At 41.0% G+C, this 12,614-nt stretch overlaps 1 long non-coding RNA gene across 2 annotated transcripts; it reads right to left on the bottom strand.

Annotated features, from left to right (window-relative positions):
• Window positions 1-12,335, bottom strand: LOC148116034 (uncharacterized). Of its 2 annotated transcripts, none has more exons than XR_015731824.1 (3): window positions 10,771-12,335; window positions 9,451-9,577; window positions 1-369 (listed from the first exon to the last, which is right to left on the bottom strand). It is a non-coding gene; the product is annotated as an uncharacterized LOC148116034 (long non-coding RNA). The 2 variants fall into 2 exon arrangements; XR_015731825.1 differs by lacking the exon at window positions 1-369 and adding an exon at window positions 2,135-2,555.
• Window positions 12,336-12,614: the final 279 nt, after the last annotated feature.

Here is a 12,614-nt window from a genome sequence, read left to right as displayed (position 1 = left end):
AATCAGCATTGGGATATCAGGATGCTGACTTTTCACTCCTATTACAAATCTAGGTACAGTTCCATGCATTCAAACACCTGTGGGATTTTGTAGGTGCCCAGCATGGCTGAAATCTGGATGGAGATGTCCGTGGCAGCCCCTTCAAGAAGTGCCAGGATGTTTTTCTGCCTTCCACAGCTGTAGTTGGGCACATTGGCCTCTCCAGTTGAAAGCAGGTCCATCAGAGCGTCTGAAGTCATTTTCACATCAAAATAGCTGTCCTGGATTGTATAGCCCAATGTGATGTTGGGTAAGAATTTTGGATCCTGGTTGATCTCTTGGACAGCAAAGAGGAAGGACAGGATTTTCCAATAAAATGGATTTATTTTCCTGCAAATATGATTACAACCCATCAACATCAACCACAGCAAGATACCAATCTATTTCATTGGGTTTTTTTTTAACCTTGTAAATATTTGCAATGTATCAATAACTATTGACTACATCAATAGTTGATGTAGACTACATCTGCAATTCTATCTAAGCTATTTGCTATCTCCTGTCATTGGGAGGTAGGAGTTTGATGTTATTTTAGGGTCAAGACAATTTTGACATATTTTGAAGTAGATTCTTATTTCTGATCTGCCAATTTCTGAATGCTGTGTGAAGTCTACAAAGCTACTGAAGACTTTAAAACAGAACACTCATGGGAAAAAGTGGATATAACTCATTATATCAAGCGATTAAGGAAAAGTGATTAAGATAGTTTTTTCCAAGTTTGCAAAGATGCAAGACCTAGCGAACGTATGAACTAGGGATGAGAGCTGACTGAGATTCACTTCTTAACCAATATTGCTGATACTTACATTTTGTTGGTTACTTCACAAACCATTCAATTCATACCCTTATATTTTTGAAATAGAATTTTTTTAAAAAAAGAACTCAGATTGCTCGTTCCTTTTTAAGCACTTTTTTCCCATTTGCACAATGTAAAAAAATCATTAAGTTTCCTGTCAGCTATTTGGAGCAGTTTCCTCTTCCTACCGATCTTTCTCCTTCTCTTTCTCTTTACCCATCCCCTTCTCTTCCCTAACCAGTTTGTCCTCTGGGCTGGTGGCTTGGCATTGATGTATCCACAAATTTTCTCATCAAACAGTTCTGATCATGTTTGGTGAAAATAAGCAGAAGAAAAGCAGAATAGCTCTTTGTTCTGCACATTAAACTGGTGGCAGAAAGACTTCCCATTCCTCTAGCTCAGGAATGTCAAACTCAAGGCCCACGGAGTGCTTAGTTCTGGCCCGCGGAGCCACCCTGGAAACAACGAAGGACCGGCCCTTGGTGCCTCTGCCAGCAAAAACAGAGCTCGGGAGGGGTCCGTTTTCACTGGCAGAGCAGTGGTGAGTTTCTACCAGTTTGGCCCAGTTCGGCCATGCCAGTAGTGATGATGGTGAGCTGAGAGAAAACGGTTTCTCTCCGATGGTTGGCCCTCCCGCTCGCCCCTGCATTATAGATACCTTTTATTTGGTCATTTTTAGCCCAGCTGAAAGGCGCAGCAGAGCGGATTGCTGCATCTCAGCTGTTCCATAATACACTGCGCTTGCGAAGCGCGTGCATGATGCGGTTGAAACCCACCACTGTGACAGAGGGCTAGCAAAGCAAAAATCAAAACAAAACAAAAGGAGAAATGTTTCCCTTTTTGCATTTGAGCATCCAAGAAGGGACAGGAAAGGAGAAAGGGGAAGAGGAGAGACAAAGAGCCTGGAGGAGCCTGGATAGCTCAGCAGATTAATGCATTGTAATTTAACTCCAGCTGTCTGCAATTAGTAAGTTCGAATCTTGCCAGGCTCAAGGTTGACTCAGCCTTCCATCCTTTCTAAGGTAGGTAAATTGAGGACCCAGTTTGTGGGGGCAATAAGCTGACTTTGTATAAATATACAAAAGTATGAAGGATATTGCTTAACGCATTGTAAGCCACCCTGAGTCTCCGGAGAAGGGCGGCATATAAATCAAATAATAATAAAAAAAAGATGGGAAGAGAGCAAGGAAGGAAAGAGGGGAAGGAAGAAAAATAAGTTGGAACACCCCTGTAGTCTTACTCAGAAACTATAGCAGAGGGAGTCCTGTGGAAATTATTTTGTTGAAAAAGAGTCTTCATTCCACAGATCATGCCACTAATGAAAAGGTCTCCTGGCTTGCCGTAAATTGATGGCTGTTCTCCATCCCGCCCCAGAGTCAAAGGGCAGGAGGTCTTCCACATCTTGGAGGCTGTGCAAGGCAGGAACAGGACCAGCAGAAATAACAGAAGAGGATAGTACTTTCTGTGCCTGCACTGGTTCCTGCCATGGAACTGCATTCCTTACACTGTTAGCAGAAGATCTTTCAAACTCAAACCTGCAGTAGCTTCTGTAGTGTAGACAGAGCTCACTAACATCTGAGAGGATAAGACAATATTCATCTGCACAGCATCTGCCCTCCCCAAAACTTCACCCAAGGTGTTTATGCAGCCTGGAAGTTGGATTACCTCATCTTGCTCTTCAGCTGTTGGGAAGGAAAATCCCAAGGGATGTGGCATCAACCTGAAACAAGGGATAGTGGTGATTTTGAAAATTATGAGGAGAAGAAACATCACTGTTGTAACTTCCTCAAGAATGTACTTTCCAAAATGCTCCATTGAGAAAGGAAGTTTGGGAAAAAAAACCACCACCAAGACCAATTCAAAAGAAAAGACTGGAATAGATCAGCCAAAGGGGAGTGAATGGAGACATGGTAACAAGGTCAGCCAATGAATAGGCATGGTAACAGGTTCAGCCAAAAGGGCTTATTTGGAAACAGAAACTTAAATCTGAAGTCTGGATGTGGCTTAGGCAACTGAGTGTGTGCAGAAGCTTAACTGTGCAGAAGCTTAAAGGCTCTCTTTGTATTGAGCTCTGTGCTCAGCTCTGAAATGAAAAGGCCTGGGCTTGTTTGTCTACTGAACTAAAACTGGAAACTGATCTCTCTACTTGTTATCACATTGAAAGAACTCTGCTATTGGTATTGTAAAATTTACTTCATCTGTTATTATGTATATAAAAAGAAGTTAATGAATCCAGCTGAATCAGTTATCTGTGTGTGCTTCTGGATTTATTTATTTATTTATTTATTTATTTATTTATTTATTTATTTATTTATTTATTTGTTTGTTTGTTTGTTTGCAAAAAACTAACAATTTCCAAGCCGGGAGACATTGCCTACTACTTCATTGAATTATTTTCATGGAGTTTAGCAAGTTTTATTGATATGAAAGGGAAAGTAATTACAAGAATTCAAGTATTTCCCACTTAGAAATACATACACCTGATTTTTTTAATTTATTCTTGCATACAATTCATGTGAATATAATGAATATCTTTTTTTAAAAAAAAAGAATTTTTACAATTCTTCCAATATCATAGTGGTGTTGCATTTTTACATTTATTCTGCTTTAAGCAGGTTGGGAGTTCATGTCAGATTCAGGGAATGGAAAAAAAAATTCCCATCCCAGTATTTATTTATTTATTTATTTTATTGAATTTGTATACCGCCCTACTCCCGAAGGACTCAGGGCGGTGAACAGCCATAGAATAAAACATATAGATACAAAATTTAAAATAAACTAAAACGAATTAAATAATTTGGCTGAACAAATTTAAAACCCCAATAGTTTAAAACCAAATTTAAAATTTCCATTTAAAAAGGGGAAAGACTTAGGTCAGGCCAGCTTGATGAAATAAGAAAGTCTTGAGCATGCGACGGAAGGTATGCAGATCCGGGATCCTCCGTATCTCCGGGGGTAGCTTGTTCCAGATAGTAGGTGCCCCCACAGAGAAGGCTCTCCCCCTGGGGGCTGCCAGTCAACATTGTTTGGCCGATGGCACCCGGAGGAGCCCCTCTCTATGGGAGCGTACTGGTTGGTGGGAGGCTATTGATGGTAGCAGGCGGTCCCGTAAATAACCAGGTCCTAAGCCATGGAGCGCTCTAAAGGTGATAACCAAAACCTTGAAGCGCACTCGGAAGACCACCGGGAGCCAGTGCAGCTCGCACAGGAGAGATGTTACATGGGAGCGCCACGTCGCTCCCGTCACCACCCGCGCGGCCGCACTCTGCGCCAGTTGGAGCCTCCGAGTGCTCCTCAAGGGGAGCCCCATGTAGGAGCGTTACAATAGTCCATACGGGAGGTGACAAGGGCATGAGTGACCGTGCGTAAAGAGTCCCGATCTAGAAAGGGATGCAACTGGTGGATCAGGCGAACCTGATGAAAAAGTAGCACAGAACTTGATTTTCAGAGCAAGAAAGGATAACGGAGTTGGACAGACTTTTTCCCAGCCATTTGTTCAGTGGTGTTCCTGACTTTGCAGCAGGGGTGAAATCCAGCAGGTTCTGACAGGTTCTGGAGAACTGGTAGTGGAAATTTTGAGCAGTTCGGAAAACCGACAAGTACCACCTCTGGCTGGCCCCAGAGTGGAGTGGGAATGGAGATTTTGCAGTATCCTTCCCCTGCCATGCCCACCAAGCCACACCCACAGAACTGGTAGTAAAAAAAATTGAATTTCACCACTGCTTTGCAGCCCAGAAGGCCAGCACCACCATGATTGTCTTAGCTGAGCCAGAGAAAACATCAACTGAGAAGATAACACTGAAGGCTGTTTGACTGAAGAGGCAGGTGGCTTTTCTTGGCTGCCCAATGAAAAGAAGAAGGAAGAAGGAAAGCAGGAGGGAGATGAGGAGGATTTAGGAGAAATCCCTGTTATTGGCCTTCACTATGGGAGTTTCTCGGTGTTTAATGAAAATTCAAAAGACTAAGTCTTACTTCATGTAAAGATAATGAAGAGGATCAAGGAAGCCAGGATGATGCCCAACTCTTCCTCATAGGACAGAAAGATTGTAATTTTAGGCCATATTGAACTCTTTTCTTGGAAGGAATGCTGATCCCTGATGTTTCCTAACATCTGAAGAAATTACTGGGGGAGGTCATTCAGAGCCTTGGAGCTGGATTTCATTGGCATATGGCTAATACTCAGCTCTACTGCCTTTAGCTACATTTGAGAATAAACCATAGAGAGAAAATGATGAGGTTCAAACTGACTTAGATTTCCATATCCATGCCATCTTAGGCAACAGATTAAAGGGCCTCCTCTTTTAGAATAGAATAGAGCTGGAAGGGACCTTGTAGGTCTTCTAGTCCAACCCCTCCTCAGGCAGGAGAACCTATACTATTTCTGATAAGTGACTGTCTAGTCTCTTCTTAAAAATTCCAGTGATGGAACACCCATGATTTCTGAAGACAACCTGTTCCACTTATTACTTGTCCTAATTGTCAGGAAGTTTCTCCTTAATTCCAGGTTGCTTCTCTCTTTGATTAGGTTCCAATTGTTGTTTCTTCTCCTGCCCTCTGGTCCTTTGGAGAATAAATTGACCCCCTCTTCTTTGTGGCAGCACCTCAAAGAGCCTTGATAGTACAGTGGTCTAAGCACCCTGTTATTAACACAGCTGCCTGCAATTTACTGCTGGTTCGAATCTCTCCAAGGCTCAAGGTTGACTCAGCCTTCCATCCTTTCTAAGGTAGGTGAAATGAGGACCCAGTTTGTGGGGGCAATAAGCTGACTTTGTATAAATATACAAAACTATGAAGGCTATTGCTTAACGCATTGTAAGCTGCCCTGAGTCTCTGGAGAAGGGCGGCATATAAATCAAATTTTTAAAAAAATAAATACTGGAATACTGCTATCATGTCACCCCTAATTCTTCTTTTCTTTAGACTAACCAGACCCAAATCCTGCAGCCGTTCTTCATATATTTTTGTCGCCAGACCTTTGATCAGTGTTCCAGAAAACCCCTCACTCCAAGTAAAGATTCTGAAGCAAGCATTTTTCAAAGTTCTATTTATTAGAATAGGTAAACTGACACATCTGGGAAAATCCGAATCTGAGAGGTCCAAATTTTCCCTCAGTAAATCAAAATCCCCAAAACCATCCCCTCACTCCTCAGTCAATCACATGCTCCAATCAACCGCTGTCCCATCTTAAGACATCATTCCAACCACTCCTTCTCCAGATGCAGGATTGCCCTGACCTTGACCAACAGGAAGAAAATCTTCCTCCCCAAGTGCTACATTATTATTCTGAGGCCAAATCTATTTTGGCACTTGAGGCCAAAATGGCAAAAATTTGCACAGCCACCATGTATTTCCCCTTGGTGCTCAAGTATGTGGGGACAAAAGACACCCAAACACTGCAGAAGACTAGCATGCTGAAGGTAATCAGCTTAGCTTCATTGAAGGCCCCAGGTAGATTCCTGGCAAAGAAAGCCACCGTGAAGCAGATAGCGGCCAAGAAGCCCAGGTAGCCAAGGGCAGAGTAAAACATGGGGCGGACCCTTGGTTGCATTGCAAGACGATCTGTCCAGATTGAGAATATGGGTCAGAATCAGGGAACGGGGGAGAAACTGCCAGCCACGTGGCACAAATAACAATTTAGACAAAACAAATAAGAATAATAGAGTTGGTCAAACTCTTCCCCAACCAACTCCTTACTCTGTTTCCTGGTTTCGTGTCCAGGAAGGCCAGCACCACCATAATTGTTTTAGCCAAAACAGAAGATATGGCAAGTGAGAAGATTATTCTGAACACCGTTTGTCGAAGAAGACATGTGGCTTTTGTTGGTTGGCCAATGAACAAGAAGGAGGACAAGAAGCAAAGCAGGAGGGAGACAAGAAGGATGTAGGAGAGGTCCCGATTGTTGGCTTTGACGATGGGAGTTTCTAGGTATTTAAGGAATATGATTAAAATGAAGCTTGTGATTAAAGACAAAAGTAGTCCAATGGAGACCAGGATGATGCCCAGCTGTTCTTCATAGGACAGGAAGGTTATAATTTTGGGAATGCGTTGGACTCGGTCCTTATTTGGATATTGATCATCCAGACACTTGGTACATTTTTCGGCATCTAAGAAAAGCAAGAGCAATTTTTTTAAAAAAAATCTTACATTTCAAGAAAGAGCTTCTTTGGATAAGAGCTGACACCAAGAGACTTGAAACCCATAACAAGGTCTAGTTGAGACTCTAGAAAGAATGCAGAGAAGAGCAACAAAGATGATTAGGGGTCTAGAAGCTAAAACATAAAAACGGTAGCTGGAATTGGGTCTAGTCTGATGAAAAGAAGGACTAGGGGTGACATGATAGCAGTGTTCCAATATCTCAGGGGCTGCCACAAAGAAGAGGGAGTCAAGCTATTCTCCAAAGCAGGACAAGAAGCAATGAGTGGAAACTCATCAAGGAGAGAAGCAACTTAGAACTAAGGAGAAATTTCCTGACAGAACAATAATGCTTCAACACTGAAGTATTTAAGAAGAGATTGGATAACCATTTGTCTGAAATGGTATAGGGTTTCCTGCCTAAGCAGCAGTGTTGGACTTCAAGACTTCCAAGATCCCTTCTAACTCTGTTATTCTATTCTATTCTATTCTATTCTATTCTATTCTATTCTATTCTATTCTATTCTATTCTATTCTATTCTATATTTGGACAGACTCTATAAAATGCCTAGGTATAAGATTTCTCAAAATATCAACTCTTAATGACCATTTAGATAGAGTTCTTAATGACTATCTTAATAGATTAATATTTATGCAAATTAAATATTTCAAAAATATAAAGATTTTATTTCACTAATCTTTGGTAAAACAGAAGCTGCCTTACAGTGAAGGCAGTTTTAACATAATAGATTTTCAGTTCCACCACTGACTTTTATTTTAATAGGTATATTTTTTCAGAATGAGAGCTTTTCTCAATTTCACCTCTCTTTGGACCTGTTTCAGGCTATTTATATTAACCTATGTGTGACCTTGGCAAACTTTATAATCTAAGTGTAACAAATGGGGGGGCGGGGGTCCAGCCTTGGAAGCTGCTAGATAGATTTGGACACTAAGGTGATCTGGAATTATATGAGAAATTGACACCAGGTAGTAATATAAATTTGAAGAAAGTGGGGAAGATGTTTAAATACTTTAAATCAGTTGATTGACAATGCTTATTCAAAGAGATTGAGTTCTAGATATGTTTGGCAATAGTTGAAACAGAAACTGACAAGACAATATGCCCAAGATGCATTAACAGCTTCCAAGGTACCCCTGGAATTTTAGGTCCCTTGAACGAAACTCAACAATTTAATATTATGTGTAATTTAAAAAATAGAATCACAAGAACACTTAGATACTTGAAAACGAAGAACTGAAATATTTTGGATCAACTTTAAAAAAATGTAACATATACAAGTTATGATTTAATAGTGAAACTAATCCATCCAAAAAGATGGAGGAAAAAAGAAAAACATTTACATCACTCCTCTTACAGTGATTTCCTCTTTCTGGATTCTCTGGTGAGTCTTCTGTTTTGTTTGGTCTCCTTTTTCTGAACCTAACAATTCCTCCTCCATGGTCCTACCAATTAGATCTTTCCACATATGGTGGTCTATAACCATAATAAAGATTGGCTGGCTGGCTGGCTGGCTGGCTGACTGACTGACTGACTGACTGACTGACTGATATCTTTCTGGATGTACTTTTTGGGTACAGCACAATATAAGATTGGTTTGAAAGACAAAAAGCAATGGACCGAAGACCAATGCTCAAATGTCAAAGAATTCAGATGTTCTTCCAAACTGAAAAGAAGATCTTCCGAGTGCGCTTCAAGGTCTTGGTTGTCACCTTTAGAGCGCTCCATGGCTTAGGACCTGGTTATTTGTGAGACCGCCTGCTACCACCAATAGCCTCCCACCGACCAGTACGCTCCCATAGAGAGGGGCTCCTCCGGATGCCGTCGGCCAAACAATGTCGACTGGCAGCCCACAGGGGGAGAGCCTTCTCTGTGGGGGCACCTACTGTCTGGAACGAGCTCCCCCTGAGATACGGAGGATCCCGGATCTGCGTACCTTCCGTCGCACGCTCAAGACTTTCTTATTTCATCAAACTGGCCTGACCTAAATCTTTCCCCTTTTTAAATGGAAGTTTTAAATTTGGTCTTAAATTATTGGGGTTTTAAATTTTCAGCCAAATTATTTAATTTGTTTTACTATATTTTAAATTTTGTATTCATGTGTTTTATTCCATGGCTGTTCACCACCCTGAGTCCTTCGGGAGTAGGGCGGTATACAAATTGAAAAAATAAATAAATAAATAAATAAATAAGTAAGTAAGTAAGTAAGTAAGTAAGTAAGTAAGTAAGTAAGTAAGTAAGTATTTTCTCTGGCAATAATAAACCTTGCCTAACCTGCTGTGTCCTTCTATTGCTTCTGAGCCCATCCTTCAAGGTCTCTTTGTTATTCTTTCCTTTATGGGAAGAAACTGAGCATGTAAAAAAAATACAAGAAAACAGTCAAGCTTAGATTTGTCTTTTAATTGCACTTTGCTCTGGATAAATCCACTTCCACAAGGCTCACCCTTTATTTTGTGTCACTCACCTTCCTGAGTGGAGATGGTCCCCTCTGGACAAGGAAAACAGTCATAGCAACAAATTGGTTCTTCTTCCCGAGCCCGCTTGACAAATCCAGGATGACATTTTTCCACACATCTGGACTGAGGCAGAGACTAAACAGAAAAACAAGGAATGCCAAAGAATTAACCATCTATGATCAATAGATGTTAGAACTAACCATCTATGAACAATGGACACAGACATGAGAGTTAGCCAAGAGCAATATGATTTAGATACGGAGATAGAAGAAGAACTCATCAAATTTGCAGACGAGACCAAGCTGGCAGGAATAGTCAACTCTCCAGAAGATAGGCTCAAGATACCAAAGCATCTCAACAGACATGAACACTGGGCCCTATCTAACAAAATGAAATTCAATGTTGAGAAAAGTAAGGTTCTACATTTAGGAAAGAAAAATCAAATGCACAGGTATAGAATAGGTGGTACCTAGCTCAGTAGCCATAACTGCAAGAGAGATCTCGGAGTCCTAGTGGACAATCACTTAAATATGAGCCAGTAGTGTGCTGCAGCTACCAAAAAAGCCAACGAAGTCCTAGGCTGCATTAACAGAGGGATAGAATCAAAATTAAGTGAGGTGTTCACATGAAGTCTGTACCACTTTATAATGCCCTGGTAAGACGACACTTCGAATATTGCATCCAGTTTTGGTTGCCACGACATGAAAAAGATGTTGAGACTCCAGAAAATGTGCAGAGAAGAGCAACAAAAATGCTTAGGTAAAACATATGAAAGGTGATTGCAGGAATTGGATGTGAAAAGAAGGACTAGGGGTGACATAATAACACCGTTCCAATATCTAAGAGGCTGCCACAAAGAAGGGGTCAAGCTATTCTCCAAAGAGGCAGAACAAGAAGCAATGGATGAAAATTAATCAAAGAGAGAACCTACCCAGAACTAAGGAGAAATTTCCTGACAGTTAGAACAATCAATTAGTGGAATGGCTTGCCACCAGAACTTGTAGGGGCTCTATTGCTGAAGAAAAGATTGGACAGCCATTTGTCTGAAATGTTATAGAGTTTCCTGCTTGAGCAGGGGTTGGACTAGAAAACCTTCAAGGTCCCTTCCAACTCTTGTCATGCTGCTATAATCCCTAATTCCTGATGACCGCTCTTAGCATTTCTATGGAGATATTAAATTGCAGAGTAGACACAACAAAGTTATGATCTAAGTGCTAAAGAGTAATTAACCAGCCCTAGATGACCATGATGATCAAGCCCAGTCACTCCAAATGGGTCCTGTCTTAAGGCTTTGCAAAACATAAATAACAAACCACTATTTCACCCACCTTATTGAGTAACTTCAGTTGTGAGAGAGCATCTTGGCTGATAGTAAGTCTCTCTCTTTCAATAGTCCCCAGTTCCTTTCTGATGAGTTTCTCCTTGGGAAGAACCACCCAGCTTGTGATGTTCAGAACTGCTGCTATATTTCCCTTTTCATCCAAGTACAGTTTCTCCATGGAAAGATTGCAAAACTCATTCTTTGCTAGAAAGGGGTGAAGCTAGAGCAGAAACATCCAGTAATTCAAAACAAGGAAACTTGATATTAACAGGGCAAACATTGTCAACAGAGCCCGTCCCCGAGGGAAAGGGGTGGTTCAAAAATGTAAAAAATAAATGGAAGAGTAGTTTGAAAGACAAGCCACCGAACCAGAGAAATTCAGACTCCCCTTCACTATGAGTTTTAATGCAAAGAGATGGTAGCCGTCAGCCAGAAAAGCTTTACCTGGGTTTCCTGCACACAGAGAAGGTGTGTCTGTGTGGGGGTTGGGCTAGATGGCCTCTGGAGCGCTTTCAACTTTATGAATGCAAAATTACTTGAAAATTTTAGTATGCCAATCACATACATCCATTTTTTTTTAATGCAGGTACTGTGTCTTTTTAAAAAATTCACAGTATTTGGGGTCGTGATATATGCCTACCCAACACAAACAAGAAAAACTACCTGAAATTCTATAGAGATTCTCAGTCCTCCGGGTCATGGTTGTCCCAAAGGTGCTTTTTCAGGAGGCAACTGGACTTTCTTGTTTTTTCTTTGAAGACAAACCTCCAAGTGCTTCAATGACCTGCTAAAAGGATGCAAATGACCAGCTGTCTGCAAGGAATATAAATCCTTCCATTCCCCACCATCCAGTCAGAACTGAAGAAGCTTCTTGGATGAGAAACGAAATGTGTTCAGAGAAAAAAACAAGAATATCCAGCTGCCTCCTGAAAAAGCAGCTTTTCGGAAAACTATCAGCAGTTACTGAAAACAGTGGCCCAATGTGAAAATAATCACTAAAAATGACTTTCGGTCCTGTGCTTCCCACCCCTAGAACTCCCCAGTCTCGGAATCTTTGAGCAGAAAGATTGGGGCAAGACAGCAGCGGGTCAAAAGAAGGGGGAGAAAACCACAAGGAGGTCCAGAAGGTTTCCCTCTTTGCCTTTGAATTCCTGCTCAGATGGATCCAAGTTTGATAGATCCTTGTCAGGATCTCATACCTGCCATGGCTGCAGCTTTGGAAATCTCAATTTCTCTTTGCCCTCCTTCCTTTTCCTGGTTCTGGAGGAATAGGCAGCATTCAAGGCAATGGTCAGAGTCTTAATGACACTGGAAACGTGGTGATCAATGAAAAAATGAGTCCTCCCACTTTTTTCCAAGGTCTCCAGTTGCTCTTTCTCAACGCACCTTCTCCGGTCTTTGACAGATAAGACGTGTTTTGAAAAGGAACAACTAAAAGCCTTTCTAAAGTCTCTCTTAATATAGTAAGCCTGTTTATGGTGTTCTTGTGCTTCTTTTCCCTGGATAACAAAGAACCAATGCTATGGAAATATAATAAAATACTCTTGTTTTTTAAATTGTTTTTAAATTTTATATGTTGTGTTTTTACCCTGGCTGTTCACCGCCCTGAGTCCTGTTGGAGAAGGGCGGTATATAAATTAAATAAATAAAATAAAACAAATAAATAAAATAAATATCCATATATTGATTTTAAGATTGAACTGATTTTAAAATTACTTGTTAGAGAATAACAGAATAACAAGAGTTGTAAGGGACCTTGGAGGTCCTCTAGTCCAACTCCCTGCTCAATCAGGAAACTCTATACCATTTCAAACAAATGGCTGTCCGATCTCTTCTTAAAAACATCCAGTA

The sequence above is a fragment of the Pantherophis guttatus genome, chromosome 2 (genome assembly GCF_059756535.1).
Source record: "Pantherophis guttatus breed Tessera chromosome 2, ASM5975653v1, whole genome shotgun sequence".
Lineage (NCBI taxonomy): Eukaryota > Metazoa > Chordata > Lepidosauria > Squamata > Colubridae > Pantherophis > Pantherophis guttatus.
The sequence above is the reverse complement of the archived record's forward strand: the minus strand, read 5'-3'. Positions and strand labels throughout refer to the sequence as shown.